The sequence below is a fragment of the Bufo bufo genome, chromosome 1 (assembly GCF_905171765.1).
Source record: "Bufo bufo chromosome 1, aBufBuf1.1, whole genome shotgun sequence".
NCBI lineage: Eukaryota > Metazoa > Chordata > Amphibia > Anura > Bufonidae > Bufo > Bufo bufo.
The window spans coordinates 57644984-57664807 of NC_053389.1; the positions used below are offsets into that span (position 1 = coordinate 57644984).

Genomic DNA, 19824 nt, shown 5'->3' on the forward strand with positions numbered 1-19824 from the left:
AAAAGTCTGTTTTTCTAAAATCTAAAACTTTTGTTTTTGTGTGGTGGGACTCTTTCACAGTTCTTATATTAAACCACACTGACTGGTGATCACTAGATCCCAAGGTTTCGCCTACAATGACATCATATACCGAATCCCCATTTGTGAATACCAAATCCAAAATGGCCTCCCTCCGGGTTGGCTCCTCAACCACTTGTTGTAGAGATAACCCCAGTAGGGAATTTAGAATATCTGTACTCCTGGTAGAACTTGCTATTTTGGTTTTCCAGTTTATATCTGGAAGATTGAAATCTCCCATAATGATAACTTCTCCTTTCATTGTCATTTTAGCTATTTCTTCAACTAGTAGATCATCTAGTTCTTTAACTTGACCAGGTGGTCTATATATCACACCTACACGAGTTACTGCATGGTTAGCAAACTGCAACGTAACCCAAACTGACTCTATGTTGGCCTCACCAACTTGTATTAGGTTAGATTTAATGCTATCTTTCACATACAGGGCCACTCCTCCTCCTTTCTTGCCTTCTCTGTCTCTTCTGTATAAAGAGTACCCTGGTATGGTTATGTCCCAGTCATTTCTTTCATTAAACCATGTCTCCGTAACAGCCACTAAATCTACATTCTCAGATGCCATTATTGACCCAAGTTCATTGATTTTTTTACCTAAACTGCGAGCATTTGTAGACAGGACTCTGAGCTTATCATTTCTTAACCTCTGTGCTTATGACCTGTTCTGGCATTGTTTCGGGGGGCAATTGGACTCTTTTATTTTCACTCTTTTGCCTCCCCTTCCTAGTTTAAATACTCTTCCGCAAATTCTTGGAGTTGTTCACTAAGTACATTTGTTCCTTTGAGAGAAAGATGCAAACCATCTTTTTTGTACAGTTCCTTTCTATTCCAAGTAGAGCTATCATGAGAAACAAAGCCAAATCCTTGCTCTTGACACCATTTACCAAGCCATATGTTGAACTCCTTTATGCGCCTCTGCCTATCATTCCGAACATTATGCACAGGCAGAACTTCAGAAAATGAAATGGTGGATGCAAAATCCTGTACCTCATTACCAAGTGTGATAAAAGATTTTTTCACCTCCGACACTTCATTGCAAGCCAGGTCATTTGTCCCTAGATGGACAAGAACATCCACGTCCCCTTCCTGCTTTGCTTGCTTAACAATATTAATAATACGTCTTCTATCTCTTCTAGCAGTAGCCCCAGGGAGACATCTCACAAAACCATTTTCTTTAAGCTCCACACTTCTTATGATTGAATCACCCAGCAACAGCTGCTTCCTTTGAGACTTCACTTTATCTTTTTTGTTGCATACATTAGACATAGGAGTCGATGGTTTCTCACCCTCTGTGCTTGAGTCCATATCCATGTTGTCCTTACATTCTGAGAGTGCTGCAAATGAATTATGGAGAACCACCGACTGTGGGACATGTCTTCTATCCACCACTCTAAGTCTTCCAGAACCTACATTAACCCATCTGCCATTTCTGGGGGTCCTCTGTGGCAGTGGCATTGCAGCAGTCCTAGCTGGAGTTTGTTTAACAGATAATTTAAATATTTCAGATTTCAAAAATTCAATTTCCTGCTGCAGTAAGGAGAACTGTCTACAGATCTGACAGCATCCGAATCTCCAAAGAGTGGAACATGAAATAAATGCACAACAATTCCTGCACTGAACCAAGTCTGCCATTTTAAAGAGGAGAAAAAAATAAATAAAAATAAATTGTAAATTTAAATCAAACAAATCTTACCTTTTTTTTTTTGTATTGTTTCCACCTTCCAGCCTACCTCCTGACTATCTCCTGCAATATCTCTTTACTGTACTTAATGTAGTACTTGAAGGTAGTACTTGCAGCTAATGAATTAGCTGCAAGTACTACAGACAGCCGAGCGGCGGCAGGATGAGAACGCCGGAAGCGCTCACAGACGGCCCGCACTTTACGCAGCAGCTCTGACATGTCGGGGTAGTTGTGAATGAATTGCTGCACCACCAAATTCCGCACATGCGCCAGGCAAGGGATGTGCGTCAAACCGGCTAGTCCCAGAGCTGCAACGCGATTTCGCCCATTATCGCACACCACCAGGCCAGGCTTGAGGCCCACTGGCAGCAACCACTCGTCAGTCTGTTGTTCTATACCCCGCCACAACTCCTGCGCGGTGTGGGGCCTGTCCCCCAAACACATTAGTTTTAGAACGGCCTGCTGACGTTTACCCCTGGCTGTGCTGAAGTTGGTGGTGAAGGTCTGTCGCTGACCGGATGAGGAGGTGGTAGAAGAGGAGGAGGAAGCCAAGTAGGAAGAGGAGGCAACAAGAGGCAAAGAATGATGCCCTGCGATCCTTGGTGGCCGAAGGACGTGCGCCAAACAGCTCTCCGCCTGGGGCCCAGCCGCCACTACATTTACCCAGTGTGCAGTTAGGGAGATATAGCCGTGCTTTCTGGTCCACTTATCTGTGGTTAGGTGGACCTTGCCACAGATGGTGTTGCGCAGTGCACACTTGATTTTATCCGATACTTGGTTGTGCAGGGAGGACGCGGCTCTCCTGGAGAAGTAGTGGCGGCTGGGAACGACGCACTGTGGGACAGCAAGCGACATGAGCTGCTTGAAGCTGTCCGTCTCCACCAGCCTGAATGACAGCATTTCAAAGGCCAGTAGTTTAGAAATGCTGGCATTCAGGGCGAGGGATCGAGGGTGGTTAGGTGGGAATTTACGCTTTCTCTCAAAGGTTTGTGAGATGGAGAGCTGAACGCTTAGTTGTGACATGGTGGAGATGCTTGGAGACGGAGGTGGTGGTGTTGGTGGCACATCCTCTGTTTGCTGGGCGGCAGGTGCCAACGTTCCTCCAGAGGCGGAGGAAGAGGCCAAGGCAGCAACAAAAGAGTGAGCAGGAGGGGCCTGAGCCCTTTCTTGGTTTTGAAGGTGCTTACTCCACTGCAGCCCGTGTCTCGCATGTAGATGCCTGGTCATGCAGGTTGTGCTAAGGTTCAGAACGTTAATGCCTCGCTTCAGGCTCTGATGGCACAGCGTGCAAACCACTCGGGTCTTGTCGTCAGCACATTGTGTGAAGAAGTGCCATGCCAGGGAACTCCTTGAAGCTGCCTTTGGTGTGCTCGGTCCCTGGTGACGGTGGCCAGTAGCAGGCGAACTGTTTTGGCGACGGCTGCTCTGCTTTTGCACCCTGCTCCTGCTTTTGCTACGCTGTTGGCTCGGTCTCACCACTGCCTCTTCCTCCGAACTCTGAAAGTCAGTGGCACGACCTTCATTCCATGTGGGGTCTAGGACCTCATCGTCCCCTGCATCGTATTCCACCCAGTCTTTCTCCCTGACCTCCTTTTCGGTCTGCACACTGCAGAAAGACGCAGCAGTTGGCACCTGTGTTTCGTCATCATCAGAGACCTGCTGAGGTGGTATTCCCATGTCCTCATCAGGAAACAGGGCTAGGTGGATGCCCTTGGGAAACCCTGCCAGCAGAGTCTTCATACAGCATAAGAGACTGCTGCATGACTTGAGGCTCAGACAGGTTCCCCGATATGCACGGGGGTGATGTGACAGACTGATGGGCATGGGTTTCAGGCGCCACCTGTGCGCTTTCTGCAGAAGACTGGGTTGGAGATAATGTGAACGTGCTGGATCCACTGTCGACCACCCAATTGACTAGCGCTTGTACTTGCTCAGGCCTTACCATCCTTAGAACGGCATTAGGCCCGACCAAATATCGCTGTAGATTCTGGCGGCTACTGGGACCTGAGGTAGCAGTTTCAGTAGGATGTGTAGCTGTGGCAGAACGGCCACGTCCTCTCACTGCACCAGAGGCTCCACCAACACCACCACCACGACCGCGTCCCTTATTAGATGTTTTCCTCATAGTTAGCGTTCACAAAGCAAAGTAAAAAGTGGTTAAGTCTGTTAAAAATAATTAACCGCCAATAAAAACCCTGATGTAGGGTATTGCACTCAATTCTTTTTTTTTAAACTCTATATGACAGCAGTATTTCTAGCCTAAATGTGACAGTCACTTATGCACGTCTAATCCCAGATGTGCAGTATATTAGAGGGTTTTTTCACCCCAGTAAGCAAAAAGATGTATTTTCCGTACACCTCCCACAACGGCACTTCAGCAGGAGGGTACCCCGCCCCCAGGGACAGGAAACGACGTAGAAAGCAGAAGTTTAAATGCCTCCTCCCCATTACTTTCTCCAGTCGTTTCCTGTCCCTTGGGATGAGTGGAAAGCGGGCAGGCTCCCTCCTGCCGAAGTTTCATGCGCCCAGCCTGCGGTGAGTATTCCCTGCTTTGCAGGAGGGCTGTGGCAGAGCAGCGGACGCTGGGGGCGAGATACGGCTCCCACTGCATGCTTATGGCGTAAGTCCTGACTTCAGGCAGCCCCGGACGGTGCATCGGCTCAGGAAGAAGCCACTTGCAGGGCCAGAAGGTGCGCGGGATCTCTGGGCCGAGATCTCGCGATATCAGGTCACGTGACCTCGGCTGGGCCATGTGACGCGCCGGCAGGTCATGTGACCAGGAAGTAATTCAAATTGGCGGCGGGAAGCTGAAAAATGCCGCACAGTGTCTCCAGCAGAGCAGCAGTGGATCCCTCAGCATGTCTCTGCAGCAGGAGAAGACTTCTGATGCCCCTAAGGCCCCCAGTCCGGTAAGCCTCCTCCTCTGGAGTAGTTTTATTTTACGCTATCACCTGTGGGATTTTTGTCTCTTTTAATCCTGGTGACGGTTACCCCACTCCTTCCCCTACACTAAAAGAGCCCCTGCTCTTTTTTTTTTTTTGTACTTTCAGAGTAGAGAAACCGGAAGGAGTGGGGAATCTGCACAGAACAAAAAATGTGCTATTTGCAAAAAGCATCTGGCAGCACATAGCAAAAAACCTATTTGCCAAAGATTTATGGACAAAATAATGTCTGAAGATTCCCCTTCTCTAGTGGAAAATTTACGATCCATTATAAGAGAAGTGAGTTCAGCAGTGGAAGCTAAAATGGCGGCCTTTTCCCAAAAACCTTCCACTTCTAAAATGGTCACGGAGTCCCAGATAGAATGGGATATGGAGGATGACTATTTTAATGATTCGTCTGACTCAGGATCCTCCTCTGATGAGGAGGTCAGTGGTCCGTTATGCTCAGTAGAAGACACTGACGGCCTCCTGAAAGCAATAAGATTAACTCTAAATATTGAGGAATCTAGACAGTCAGTCAGTCCAGGATCAGATCTTCAAAGGGCTGGGTGATAGGAAGAGGAGAGTGTTCCCCATCCATGACAGGATCCGGAAACTTATACGGGATGAATGGAAGGACCCAGAGAAAAGGGCTGTTACTTCAAAAGTCTTTAAAAAGAAATATCCCTTTAGCGAGGAAGATTCGGCTCTTTGGGATAAAACACCAAAGGTTGACGCCCCTGTTGCACGAATTTCTAAAAAGGCAGCATTACCTTTTGAAGATGTCGGCTTATTAAAGGATGCGATGGATAAAAAGTGTGAATCCGTACTTAAAAAAGCTTGGGAATCCAACACCGCTATGTTGAGACCTAGCATAGCTGCCACCTATAGGGCTAGATCTGTCTCTCTGGCTCTCTCAGCTGGAGGAACACCTGGTCTCTGACACCCCCAGAGAGGATCTCCTGGCCTCCTTGCCGGTTTTGAAACAGGCCTCTAATTTCCTGGCAGACGCGTCTGCCGATCTGGTAAAGTTATCAGCTAGGTCGGCGGCTCTTTCTAATACGGCAAGGAGGTCAGTCTGGTTACGCTCTTGGTCAGGCGATACCGCTTCAAAAAATAAACTCTGCAGTATCCCTTGTGAAGGAGATCGTCTTTTCGGTTCTGTCTTAGACGACATTCTGGAAAAGGCCTCTGATAGAAAAAAGGGGTTTCCGCCAGAGTCCAGGTTCTTCCAACAGCGTCGTTCCTTTCGCCCCCAAAGAAAGGGTAGACAGGACCGTAAGAAAAAGGACCTCTCTAGTTCTTGGCAGTCCTCAAAGGGGAGAGGTAGGAATTTCCTCTTTAGCCAGGATAAGTCTACAAAACAGTCCTCCCAATGACTCCATGAGCCCGGTGGGGGGGAGAATGAAAGAGTTTGTCCCTTCCTGGGAAAAGATCTCAAACTCAGCCTGGGTCCTAGACGTAATCCGTCAGGGATACCAGCTGGAATTTTGCACTCTTCCTCCAGACAGATTTGTATTGAACAAAAGATTGAAGTCAGATCACAATCTTCTAGAGTCTCAGATTTCCATTTTGTTAGAAAAAAGAGCGGTGGTTCCAGTTCCAGCAGACCAGGAAGGAAGGGGATTCTATTCCCCAATTTTTCTCGTAAAAAAAAACAATGGCTCCTTCAGAGCAATAATCAATCTAAAGCTCCTCAACAAGTATATAAAATACTGTCTCCATTTTGAACCTTTTGTAAGATCTACAGTGAACCTTTTAACTCAGGACTGCTTCATGGTAACACTCGACCTGGCGGACGCATATTATCATGTTCCGATCCATCAGAAACACCAAAAATATCTGCGTTTCACCATTTTCAAGGGGGAACGTCTTCTCCATCTCCAGTTTCAGGTGTTACCTTTTTGGCCTGGCCTCAGCACCCAGAGTGTTCACGAAGATTATTGCAGAAATCTCAGCTTTTTTCCACCAGAAGGGGATAAACTTCATACCCTATTTGGACGATTTTCTCATTCTCCTCCCAGACTCAGCTGCAGCTACAGGTGAAGTTCATCCTGGAGACCTTAAGATCCCTAGGTTGGAAACTAAATCTAGAAAAATCAAATCTATCACCCAGCCGAAAGATGATCTTTCCAGGTATTCTTCTGGATTCCAGCCAGATGACCTCTTTTCTTCCAGAACAAAAGATCCGGGACATCAAGTCAAAGATTTCTGTCTTTTCACACCAGAGAAAGGTCACGTTCCGAAGGATTATGAAAATTCTGGGACTCATGACGTCAACAATTCCTGCAGTGAGATGGGCCCAGGCTCACGGGAGACCGCTTCAGGAATTCCTGCTAAAACAGTGGAACAAAAGCATCTTCTCCCTGGAAAAGGCAGTTACCTTACCTCCAGGGGTCAAACTCTCCTTGCAGTGGTGGCTGAACGAAAGAAACCTAGTCAAGGGGGTCCCTTGGAGGCTCTCCAATCAAATAGTGGTAACAACAGACGCAAGCGGGGCAGGCTGGGGAGCCCATTGTCAAGGTCAATTGTTACAGGGGTCCTGGGATGCAGAAACCCTTCCCCTTTCTTCAAACGCCAAAGAGCTTCTGACCGTGTTTCTGGCCCTAAAAGCCCTGGCTCCAGTCATCCGAGGACAAAACGTAAAAATCCTCTCCGACAACTCCACCACGGTGGTATGCCTCAACAAGCAAGGGGGCACATGAAGCAGTTCCCTTTGTCAGATAGCATCTCGGATCTTTTCTTGGGCAGAGTCAAACATCCAGTCCATAACCGCGGTCCATCTAAAGGGGGGCGAGAACACACTGGCAGACTTCCTGAGCAGGAAGAGTATTTAGCCAGGGGAGTGGAGCCTCAAAAAAGCGGAATTCCAGAACATCTGCAGCAAATGGGGAGTCCCAAGAATAGACCTCTTTGCTTCCCAGAAGAACAAACAGGTGGATCTTTTCTATTCCCTCTCGGCAAAGGACCACCCGGTGAGAGTGGATGCCTTAGTGGGTCCATGGCCATTGGGTCTGCTATATGCATTTCCAGCTCATACCAAAGGTTCTGGCAAAGTTAATAGAGGAACGAGCCCATGTCATCCTAGTGGCTCCATACTGGCCCAAAAGGCCTTGGTTCTCCCTCCTTCTGCACCTCTCCAAGGGGGATTTCTGGACCCTTCCTCAGTCTCCAGACCTCCTCCATCAGGGCCCAGCCTGGCATCCGGCAATCAGCCAACTAAAATTGACAGCATGGAATTTGAGCGCTCCATTTTGAAGTCCAAGGTCTTCTCGGATGCAGTTATCTCCACCCTGCTCTCTAGCAGAAAGCAAGTAACTTCCAATATCTACTGGAGAACTTGGAAAACCTTCCTTTCATTTGCCAAGGAATCCTGGAATCCCACTCTTCCCCCAGATATGAGGGTAATTCTAGACTTCCTTCAGAAGGGACTGGATAAAGGTCTTCGTGTCAGTACAATTAAAGTCCAGATTTCAGCCCTTAGTGCCTTCTTGGATGTGAAATTGGTGGATTTGGATGTGGTCAAGAGGTTCATAAAAGGGAGCCAGCAGACTTCACCCAGTCCTTTCCGTCCTTATGGACCATCCCTTTGAACCTCTTGAGTAAATCCCCCTTAGGTTGCTGTCCTTTAAATCCGCTTTTCTCATAGCTATCACCTCAGCCAGGAGAGTGGGGGAGATCCACGCTCTTTCATGCAGACCTCCATACCTAACCATCCTAGGATTATATTGAGACATGAACCCTCCTTCTTACCAAAGGTTTTCTCTAAATTCCACTGCCAACAGGAGATTTCCTTACCCACCTTCTGCGCAGGGGCGAAATCTTCAAAAGAAAGACGTTTTCACCATCTGGATGTACGCAGATGTATACTTGGCTATCTGGAAACCACAAAAGGACTGCGAAAATCCGACCGTATTCTGGTCCAGTATGCAGGCCAAAATAGGGGGCAGGCAGCATCAAAAATGACTATCGCCCGCTGGATAAGAATGACCATTGCAATGGCCTATACAGTTAAGGGTCTTACTCCTCCAGAGGGTTTAAAAGCCCATTCAACCAGAGCGATTTCCACCTCCTGGGCAGAATCTGCCTCCGCCTCCTTGTCTCAGATCTGCCAGGCCGCTACATGGGCAAATCCTTCCACCTTTTTTAACCACTATAGGTTGGACGTTCAGTCCAATTCGGATTTGTCGTTCGGACGTAAAGTCCTGTCAGCGGCAGTCCCCCCCCCTAATGGATTCCTTTGTTATTCCTCCTGCTGAAGTGCCGTTGTGGGAGGCGTACGGAAAAGATGATAATTACTCTTACCGGTAATTGGATTTTCCGTATAGCCTCCACAACGCCACTAGGTTTTTCCCACCCATTAATTGCTTAGGGCCCTTTCACACTTGCGTTCTTTTCTTCCGGCATAGAGTTCCGTCGTCGGGGCTCTATGCCGGAAGAATCCTGATCAGGATTATCCCCATGCATTCTGAATGGAGAGAAATCCGTTCAGGATGCATCAGGATGCCTTCAGTTCCGGAACGGAACGTTTTTTGGCCGGAGAAAATATCGCAGCATGCTGCGCTTTTTGCTCCGGCCAAAAATCCGGAACACTTGCCGCAAGGCCGGATCCGGAATTAATGCCCATTGAAAGGCATTAATCCGGATCCGGCCTTAAGCTAAACGTCGTTTCGGCGCATTGCCGGATCCGACGTTTCGCTTTTTCTGAATGGTTACCATGGCTGCCAAGACGCTAAAGTCCTGGCAGCCATGGTAAAGAGTAGTGGGGAGCGGGGGAGCAGTATACTTACCGTCCGTGCGGCTCCCGGGCGCTCCAGAGTGACGTCAGGGCGCCCCACGCGCTCATGGATGACGTGATCGCATGGACACGTCATCCATGCTCATGGGGCGCTCTGACGTCATTCTGGAGCGCTTCGGGAGCCGCACGGACGGTAAGTATACTGCTCCCCATTACTACTATGGCAACCAGGACTTTAATAGCGTCCTGGCTGCCATAGTAACACTGAACGCATTTTGAAGACGGATCCATCTTCAAATGCTTTCAGTTCACTTGCGTTTTTCCGGATCCGGCGTGTAATTCCGGCAAATTGAGTACACGCCGGATCCGGACAACGCAAGTGTGAAAGAGCCCTAATATTCCTTTGTCTATTATAACTTGATTTATATCTCCCTACAAATAAAAGGTTACTTCTTCAGCATCATCCTGGTTCCTTTGGTATTTACTGGAGAAGGTAATGGGGAGGAGGCATTTAAAGAGGACCTTTCACTAGAATAAAACATCTAAACTAACCATACAGACATGGAGAGCGGCGCCCAGGGATCCCCCTGCACTTACTGTTATCCCCGGGCGCCGCTCCGTTCTCCCGTTATAGGCTCCGGTATCTTCATAGTTATGCTCCACCCAGGGGAACTGCCGGCGTCTCATTCTCCCATGCTGTAGCGCTGGCCTATCGCAGCGCTCAGCTCATAGCCTGAGAGGCTTTTTTTTCTCTCAGGCTATGTGCTGAGCGCTGCGATTGGCCAGCGCTACAGCATGGGAGAATGAGACGTCGCCTGGTTCCCCTGGGTGGAGCCTAACTATGAAGATACCGGAGGCTATAACGGGAGAATGGAACGGTGCCCGGGGATAACAGTAAGTTAAGGGAGATCCCTGGGCGCCGCTCTCCATGTCTGTATAGTTAGTTTAGATGTTTTATTCTAGTGAAAGGTCCTCTTTAAACTTCTGCTTTCTACGTCGTTTCCTGTCCCTGGGGGCGGGGTACCCTCCTGCTGAAGTGCCGTTGTGGAGGCTATACGGAAAATCCAATTACCGGTAAGAGTAATTATCATCTTTCTGGCCTAAATGTGACACTCACTTATGAACGTCTAATCCCAGATGTGCAGTACATTAGAGGGTTTTTTAACCCCAGTAAGCAAAAATATGTATTTCTGGCCTAAACGTGACACTCACTTATGCACGTCTAATCCTAGATGTGCACTATATGGAAATTTTTTTTTTTTAACCCTAGTAAGCAAAAAGCTGTATTTCTGGACTTGCAGACATGCAGATATCCTGTGCTGGTGCATTATCGTTGCATAAAATGGCTGCCGATTATGTATTGATATTGACAAACTGAAGTAAAAGTTCGTTTTCAGCAGTAGTTGGCTAGGGCAGGCTTAAAAAAAATTGTGCACTGCACCCACAAAACATATTTGCTGTAGATCGCTGAGTAAAAAAAGCAGTTCTTTATAAGATTTCTCCCTGATCTCTCCCTCACAGCAGCTGCAGCCTCTCCCTACACTAATCCGAGCAGAGTGACGTGCGGCGCTACGCGACTCCAGCCTAAATAGAGGCTGGGTCACATGCTGCAGTTGGCCAATCACAGCCATGCCAATAGTAGGCATGGCTTTGATGGCCTTTTGGGGCAAGTAGTATGATGCTTGTTGACTGGCTTTCGCCGAACCCCGAACCCGAACTTTTACGTAAATGTTCGGGTCCGGGTGCCGAAAAACCTAAAGTTCGGTACAAACCCGAACTTTACAGTTCGGGTTCGCTCAACTCTAAAGAACACCTGTTGAGCAATTTATTATTATATTTTTTTGCCTTAAAGCACTCTTTGGTATTTACTGGAGACAATGATGGTTGTTGATGCTGGCCACAGATTGCCTGTTATTGAGGTCCTTCCTGCGATATACTCACCTTGTTGGTTGTTCCTGCTTGGCTTCCGATTGTCCTGACTATTGTCCTGACGATTCTCTGCCTGCAACTCCGGTACCTTTCTGCTCTCCTGGTTATTTGACGCGGCTTGTTTGACCTTCCTGTTACATGTGGTGTTTGTTTTCCCTGCACTATCCTAGCTAAGGGTTTGTCGACCAGTTGTCCCTTGTCGCTAGGACTTGCGAGGCAAGTAGGCAGGGACAGGGGTGAGGGTGGAGTTCAGTGGTCACTTCCCCACCCCCTGTGTGTGTGACAGAATAACAGGCCCAAATTACCACTGTTATCATGAATCCTTTGGAGCATGTTTCTAATTTGACTCAGATGATTCAGGAATTGGGGGAGAAACTCCATTTACATGAGTCAGCACAGAGTGCCTCCACTTCGAGTTCATCTAGTCATCATATGGAGCCTCAGATTAAGCTTCCTGAATCGTTTTCAGGTGACCGTAAAAAGTTTTTTTGTTTTAAAGAGAATTGTAAGCTTTATTTCAGATTACGCCCCTTGTCATCCGGTTCGGAGAGCCAGCGCGTGGGCATAGTAATCTTCTGTCTCCAGGGAGATCCCCAAGATTGGGCTTTTTCCTTGCCTGCTGACGCTGGTTGTCTCAGCTCTGTCGAGGGGTTCTTCCAGGCCCTGGGAACCTTATATAATGAATCTGACAGGGCCATGGTAGCTGAGACCGCTCTTAAGGCTTTGGTACAGGGAGACCAACCTGCCGAAGAGTATTGTACCCAGTTCAGGAGATTGTGTTCCTTCTGGCTGGAATGAACCAGCCCTAAAAAGCCAGTTCAGGTCAGGGTTGTCTGAAAATCTTAAAGACCTATAAGTGAACTACCAGCTTCCTGAGACATTGGAGGAGACCATGACACTCGCTGTTCGACTTGACAGACGTGTTAGGGAGAGACGGCAGGAACTTTTTCTCTTTTCCCAGGAGGTGCTTCAGTCAGAAGTCTGTCCTGTGAGCAGAGCCAATTTCTCCTCTGAGGAACCCATGCAGGTCGGGATGACTCGTAGAGATCAGCGTCGTCGACAAGGGGCTTGTTTCTATTGTGGCGAGTCAGACCATTGGATTAACCAGTACTCCAAGAAACCTTCTTCCGGTAAATCTACCAAAACGGGGGAGTTTAAGAACCAGGTATTTCCTAATGTGGTCTAGAAAAAGTTACTAGTACCTATTACTGTCTCCATGGGTATTAACAAGTGTTTTGGTAATGCGTTCATTGACTCAGGTTCTGCTGCCAACTTTATTGATCAGAGATTTGCATTAAAATTAGGTATTCTGATTTTGACACTACCTACTCCCATCCACATCATGGCTATTGATTCCACCCCCCTGGTGGGTGGTACTGTGAAGTATTCTACCACTGAATACTTCACAGTACCACCCACCAGGGGGGTGGAATCGATAGCCATGATGTGGATGGGAGTAGGTAGTGTCAAAATCAGAATACCTAATTTTAATGCAAATCTCTGATCAATAAAGTTGGCAGCAGAACCTGAGTCAATGAACGCATTACCAAAACACTTGTTAATACCCATGGAGACAGTAATAGGTACTAGTAACTTTTTCTAGACCACATTAGGAAATACCTGGTTCTTAAACTCCCCCGTCTTGGTAGATTTACCGGAAGAAGGTTTCTTGGAGTACTGGTTAATCCAATGGTCTGACTCGCCACAATAGAAACAAGCCCCTTGTCGACATATCCTTGACTGTGGGGGTGTGTCACTCTGAAATATGTTCCCTGTTGGTTCTAGAAAACTTACCAGTAGAGGTAGTACTGGGAATGCCTTGGCTACAGTTACATAACCCATTATCGACTGGACCAAGGGGGAACTGGTGAAATAGGGGGGTGAATGTGACTTGTGCTTGTCTGTAGTGCAAGCGGGGGTCTCAGCAGAAACCAATACATTGCCTTTACTTTTAAAGGCATATATGGATGTATTCTCCTCTTCGAACCCCGAGTTGCTACCACCCCATAGATCTTATAATTGCGCCATTGAATTGGTAGAGGGTGCCAGGTTTCCCAAGTGACGTATCTATAATATTTCTAGACCTGAAAGCAAGGCTATGGAGGATTATATTGAAGAGATTCTCAGTAAGGGACACATTAGGCCTTCTGTATCTCCTATGGGGGCGGGATTTTTCTTTGTCAAAAAGAAAGATGGAGGCCTCAGACCTTGTATCGACTACCGGGAGTTAAATAAGATTACGATCAAGAATCAATACTCCCTTCTATTGATTCTTGATTTGTTTAATCAAGTAATGGGGGCTTCCTGGTTCTCTAAAATTGATTTGAAGGGGGCATATAACTTAATTCGAATTAAGGAGGGAGATGAGTGGAAGACAGCTTTCAATACTCCAGCTGGACACTTCGAATATCTTGTAATGCCTTTTGGACCCAGCAATGAGCCAGCTGTGTTTCAAAACTTTATGAATGATATTTTTTGAGAATTCTTGGGTAAATTTGTAAATTTCTACCTTGATGATGTTTTGATTTTTTTCCCCTGATTTTGAGTCATGTGTCTCATGTTAAACAAGTGTTGGAGGTGTTGAGGAAGAATCAATTGGCGGCTAAACAGGAGAAATGTGTTTTTGGGGTACAAGAAATTTTGTATCTCGGGTATGTTCTCACTCCTCACGCTTTTAAAATGGATCCTAGCAAGGTATTAGCAATTATAGACTGGGTAAGGCCATCATCCTTAAAGGCCTTACAAAGTTTTTTGGGATTTGCTAATTAGCACCGTAGATTTATAAAGAATTTTTCGGTAATTGCTAGGCCCTTGACCGACCTGCTGTACTTATATGGGTAGTACTTCAGGTATTGACCATTAGAGTTATGAACATTGTACTGGGTTGGAAGCCTAGTGCCCGTTTCACCGCCTGGGGGGGAGGGGGGGGGAGGAAGTTTGGTTGGGTGGGAAATTTTTTGTTCATTATTTTAAAGTGAAAAAGTCGATGTATATGCCTTGTACAATTGCCCATAACACACTGTAATGGCGGACACTGTAGACATTTATTATTGTATCGAGTATATTATATCCTTTTCATGCGCTTAATGAACAGATGGCCTCAGTGATGATATTTGTAACCGTTTTATTCTTTATTACCAAGAAATTGTACAAGCATTCTTTATTCTGTGGAATATTGTTAATAAAAACTATCTGATTTTAAAAAAAAAAGAGAGAGCTTTCAGTTGCGTCCTGGTTTTGATTCAGCTGGATCAAGAGAGACCTTTCATTGTGGAGGTGGATGCCTCTGAGGACAAAGTAGGGGGGCGGTCCTCTCTCAAGGTCCTGCTAATCTTACCAATTTAAGGCCTTGTGCCTTTTTTTTCTAGAAAATTTTCTCCAACCAAGAGAAATTATGATGTGGGAAATTGTGAATTGCTGGCCATTAAATGGCCGTTTGAGGAGTGGAGACATTTTCTTGAGGGGGCCAAACATTGTGTTATCGTTGTTACTGATCACAAAGATCTGATGTTTCTTGAGTCTGCTAAGAGGTTGAATCCCCGTCAAGCCAGATGGGCATTGTTTTTTACACGCTTTAATTTCTCCATCACTTTCAGGCCAGGAAGTAAGAACGTGAAGGCAGATGCTCTATCTCGGAGCTTCTGTGCGTTTCAGCCTACAGATGCACCGCCTGAAACCATATTGCCAGCTAATGTCTTTTTAGCAGCCGAGTCCCAAGATCTTACGGCTCTTATTAAGGCAGAACAACATCTTACCCGGCACCCACACCAACAGATAAGTTGTTTGTCCCTGAACAATTCCGTCTCCGGCTGTTGGGTGAGTGTCATGACATGTTTTGTGTGGACATCCTGGTATCAAGAGGACTAAAGAGCTGGTATCTAGGTCTTATTGGTGGCCCACCCTATTCAAGGATGTCAAGTCCTATGTGTTGGCCTGCGAGGTGTGTGCCAAGTCCAAAACCCCTAGAACTTGTCCTGCTGGTGAACTGCAACCCCTACCCATTCCCTGTAGACCCTGGTCCCATATTTCTATGGACTTCATCACAGATCTGCCACCTGCTGAGGGTAAAACTGTGGTTTGGGTAGTGGTCGACAGGTTCAGTAAGATGGTACATTTTGTTCCCCTGGCTAAACTTCCGAATGCTAAGACTCTGGCCTCTATTTGTGGAACAAATTGTACGTTTGCACGGTGTCCCTGAAAAACATTGTGTCTGATAGGGGTGTCCAGTTCGTGTCTAGGTTTTGGAGAGCCTTCTGTCAGAGGTGCCAAATCTCATTGTCCTTCTTGTCTGCCTATCATCCTGAGTGTAATGGGCAGACGGAACGACTTAATCGGTCTGTGGAACAGTTTCTCAGGTCATATGTCTCTGGTGAGCAACAGTTGTGGGTTAAATACCTTCCTTTTGCAGAATTTGCGATAAACAACCATGTTAATTCCTCCGCTGGTGTCTCCCCATTCTTTTGCAATTACGGTTTCCATCCTCATTTTCATTCTGGGTCATCTGTCTCCTCGTCTAACCCTGAGGCGGATAAGGTCTCGTCAGAACTGTGCACAGTTTGGGCTTGGGTTCAGTCGAACCTAGAAAAAGCTCAAAATAGCCAAAAAATCTAAGCTAATAAGAAACATTCTAAGGGATGGATTTTTAGGTTGGGGATCAGGTGTGGCTATCTTCTAAGAATGTGCCTCTTAAGGTGGCCTCAAAAAAGTTTGCACCTCGTTTTATAGGTCCATACGAGATTACGGAGGTAATTAATCCAGTGTCTTTTAGATTGAAGTTACCTGAATCTTTCCACATCCATGGCGTCTTCCACAAATCTCTGCTGAAAAAACATGTTACTCCTGTTGTTCCTTCACAGTCCGCTCCACCGCCGGTACTGGTTAATAATTCTGAGGAATTTGTGGTTTCTAAAATCTTGGATGTTAGGAGAGTCCGGACCGTAACGCCTTACAGTACCTGGTGCACTGAAAAGGCTATGGACCGGAGGAAAGGTCCTGGGTATCAGCTAAGGATGTTTATGCCGCTAGACTTGTCAAAAAATTTCATTTGGAACATCCTGAGAAGCTGTCGCCTGAGGCCTTGGGTCCGGTGGCCCTGTGTGGAGTGGGTGGGCTACTGTCATAATGCGCTCTGTGCGTGGTTCCAGGAGGCGGGGACGGCCGAGGCACGCTTATTTCATCAGCGTGTCCGGCGTCATCCGTCCCTGTGGTAACCATATGACTCTGCTAGCGCCCTATTTAAACAGGCAATCTGCTGGCCACAGATTGCCTGTTATTGAGGTCCTTCCAGCGATATACTCACCTGGTTGTTCCTGCTTGGCTTCCAATTTCCCGTCCGTCTCATCCTTTGGTCTTGGCGTTCCCTCCTGGTTTTGACTTCGGCTTGTCCTGACGATTCTCTGCCTGCTCCTCCGGTACCTTTCTGCTCTCTTGGTTATTTGACACTGCTTGTTAGACCTTCCTGTTACATGTGTTGTTTGTCTTCCCTGCACTTATCCTAGCTAAGGGTTTGTCGACCAGTTGTCCCTTGTCGCTAGGACTTGCGAGGCAAGTAGGCAGGGACAGGGGTGAGGGTGGAGTTCAGTGGTCACTTCCCCACCCCCTGTGTGTGTGACAAATGGCACTACAACACGATATCCAATAATCAGGTGACACCTAAATGGGTGTGGGTGCAATAATCAGTGCATCAGTGAATGTGCATTCCCTTGGTGAAAGAATCTGCATCTAAGTGGGCCGCATTTGCATTGCAAGCCTCAATTTATTAGATACTTTTACCAATATGCTTGTGTAAAAGTTTTATTTTTATTTTTTTTCAGAGGAGCTGTCACCTCTCCTGACATGTCTGTTTTAGTAACTACTTGTACAGTACCCCAGAGCAGGGGGTCCCCCACTCTGGCTCCTCCTGGGCTCACTGCACTTGAATCCCCCTTGTAATGACACTTCTGGAGCATCGTTTTATACAACTTCCTATTTTGCCATCCCTCTATTATGTAATGCAATTACTGAGTGACTATTACTGTTTCTTTGCAGTCCTGGGATCCTGGGTTTGATCTGAAAAACAGGAACTGATGGACAAAGTCCTCACTCTGATATGATAATATCTGAGACACTTAGCCAATATATTTTGATCAAAACACATCTGAGCCCGCCTACCAAGCGCCAAGGTGGTCTCAGGTCAGGCGGGTCCTACGCTAAACCTACCTAAGCCATTGGGCTTCTATGTTCAGGAGCGCAGACGCCGCACATATGGTGTGCTGCTCCTAGTCACCTCCATGTGCATCAAGCAACCAATGGGAGGAGGAGCCAGCACACCCATATGTACCACCTAATCAAGGCGCTCTATTGGATAGGAAGGGCAAAAGTGCAGAGGAATGCTACTCCCAAGATAAAATAGGTGCGCATTCACACTTGAAGGTGCCACTCCCTCAAGCAAATACTACATAGTTTTTTCTGTGATTTCTTTGTCTATGTAGTATTTGCTTGAGGGAGTGGCACCTTAAAGTGTGAATGCGCACCTATTTTATCTTGGGAGTAGCATTCCTCTGCACTTTTGCCCTTCCTATCCAATAGAGCGCCTTGATTAGGTGGTACATATGGGTGTGCTGGCTCCTCCTCCCATTGGTTGCTTGATGCACATGGAGGTGACTAGGAGCAGCACACCATATGTGCGGCGTCTGCGCTCCTGAATATAGAAGCCCAATGGCTTAGGTAGGTTTAGCGTAGGACCCGCCTGACCTGAGACCACCTTGGCGCTTGGTAGGCGGGCTCAGATGTGTTTTGATCAAAATATATTGGCTAAGTGTCTCAGATATTATCATATCAGAGTGAGGACTTTGTCCATATATAATGCTTGCATCTACTTTATTAAGTGCATTATTATCTTATTTCTGTGATTTTCTTCAATAATATGGCCAGGGACATCCGCACATTTGTATATTATACCGTGCAGGATGTTTTTATCTTAGTTTTTTCTGTGAAAAACAGGAACACCTGCATGGAATTTATATGTTCTTCATGAGTTTCTCTGATTTCTTCCCACACTCCAAAAAACATACTGATAGATGTGACATTTGGCCATTAAGGGGTTACGCTATGATAGATATAAAATAAAAATCAGACATCATATAGCACATGATGACAATCTCTTTCTAACAAAGCTAGAACCAGCCCTGCACCTCACATGGATCCAGAAATCTCCCCATTCATGGCTGCAATTGATCTGCTCGATTCTCATCAGGCTGCCAGCTCAAGAGCATGTCCTTTCTGTTGCAGCTCTCTCCCTGTAACTTCCACAGCTTCTAACAGTAGATATATAGAGAAAGACTCCTTAAAACCACTTGTATGCTTTAAGTGCAGTACTTTATTGCATAGGCTGTTTTTGCAGTTCACAAAAAGTTTTTCGGCATATAGCCTTCTTCAGAACACTGGATGAGCTGCTTGTGCTGGTACTACAGGGCAGCAGCCTACATCCCACAAGCGCACTCCAGGCCACAGTGCCCCCAAACCTCGGACCCTAGTCCATATTACTATACCAGTACAAGCGGCTCATCCAGTGTTCTGAAGAAGGCTATATGCCGAAAAATGTTTTGTGAACTGGAAAACGGCCTATGCAATAAAGTTCTGCACTTAAAGCATACAAGTGGTTTTCAGGAGTCTTTCTCTATCTTGCAACTCGGCCTGGGAACCGTCTTCTGACTCCCACGAAAAATTCCCCACCTAGAGTGTGATCCAACAACTTCTAACAGTAGATATGGCTGGAGGCAGTTGAAGATTTGAAATGAGCACATGCGACCACTTCAGTGAGGTGGACGGCGAAATAAGGAAAAGAAGAAACAGCAGGTGGCGCTATACAGATACATTCTGTGGCTATACATATTTTTATTTACATTTTGGTTTGAACAATGTAGAATGTTTCGTGGAACAACCTCTTTAAGTGTTAATGTGTTTAAGGTATGGAATTTATCTACATAAGCATGAGGAATACATATTGCCTACAGATGACATGCTGCTGTTAATATAGTTTTTTTTTAACTTATTCTTTAGTAAATTAACCACCACTATCATTTTATACTACTTATATTGATTACTGAACACCAAAAACATTTACTATACAACTTGTTTCATCTATTACCTTTATTATTTTCCAATGGTAAATGATGCTCACAAGGAAACAGAATGCAGCCAGTGATATCAGATAGCCTTTATAGGATTGGAGGGCATTCATTATGTCTGCAGAGAAACAGTACAGAGCATTACAAATACTAAATATCTAGGTATACACTCATGGACAAAAAAAAAGCACCCTGATAAAAAATGTCGGATTGCTGGAAAACTTGGCATGCAGTGAGGAAGATATGTAAATGATTACATGTGTGGTCTGTAAAAGTGCTCCCCGATGCCCCCCATGCCCTATAAAAAGGTTCTCAGGGGCTACTTTTGGGTAGTGTACCTCTAGGTGAGAGATCATTAACTGCTAGATAGGCCTC

General features: G+C 46.3%; 1 protein-coding gene across 1 annotated transcript in view; it reads right to left on the reverse strand.

The window, feature by feature from the left end:
* Window positions 1-19561, reverse strand: part of LOC120995644 (NXPE family member 1-like) — a 68030-nt gene extending 48469 nt beyond the window's left edge. The window contains exon 1 of the mRNA XM_040424995.1: window positions 19470-19561. The gene's annotated coding sequence lies outside the window, so the exon portion shown is untranslated. The remainder of the gene's footprint in view (window positions 1-19469) is intronic.
* Between the last annotated feature and the right edge of the window lie 263 nt (window positions 19562-19824).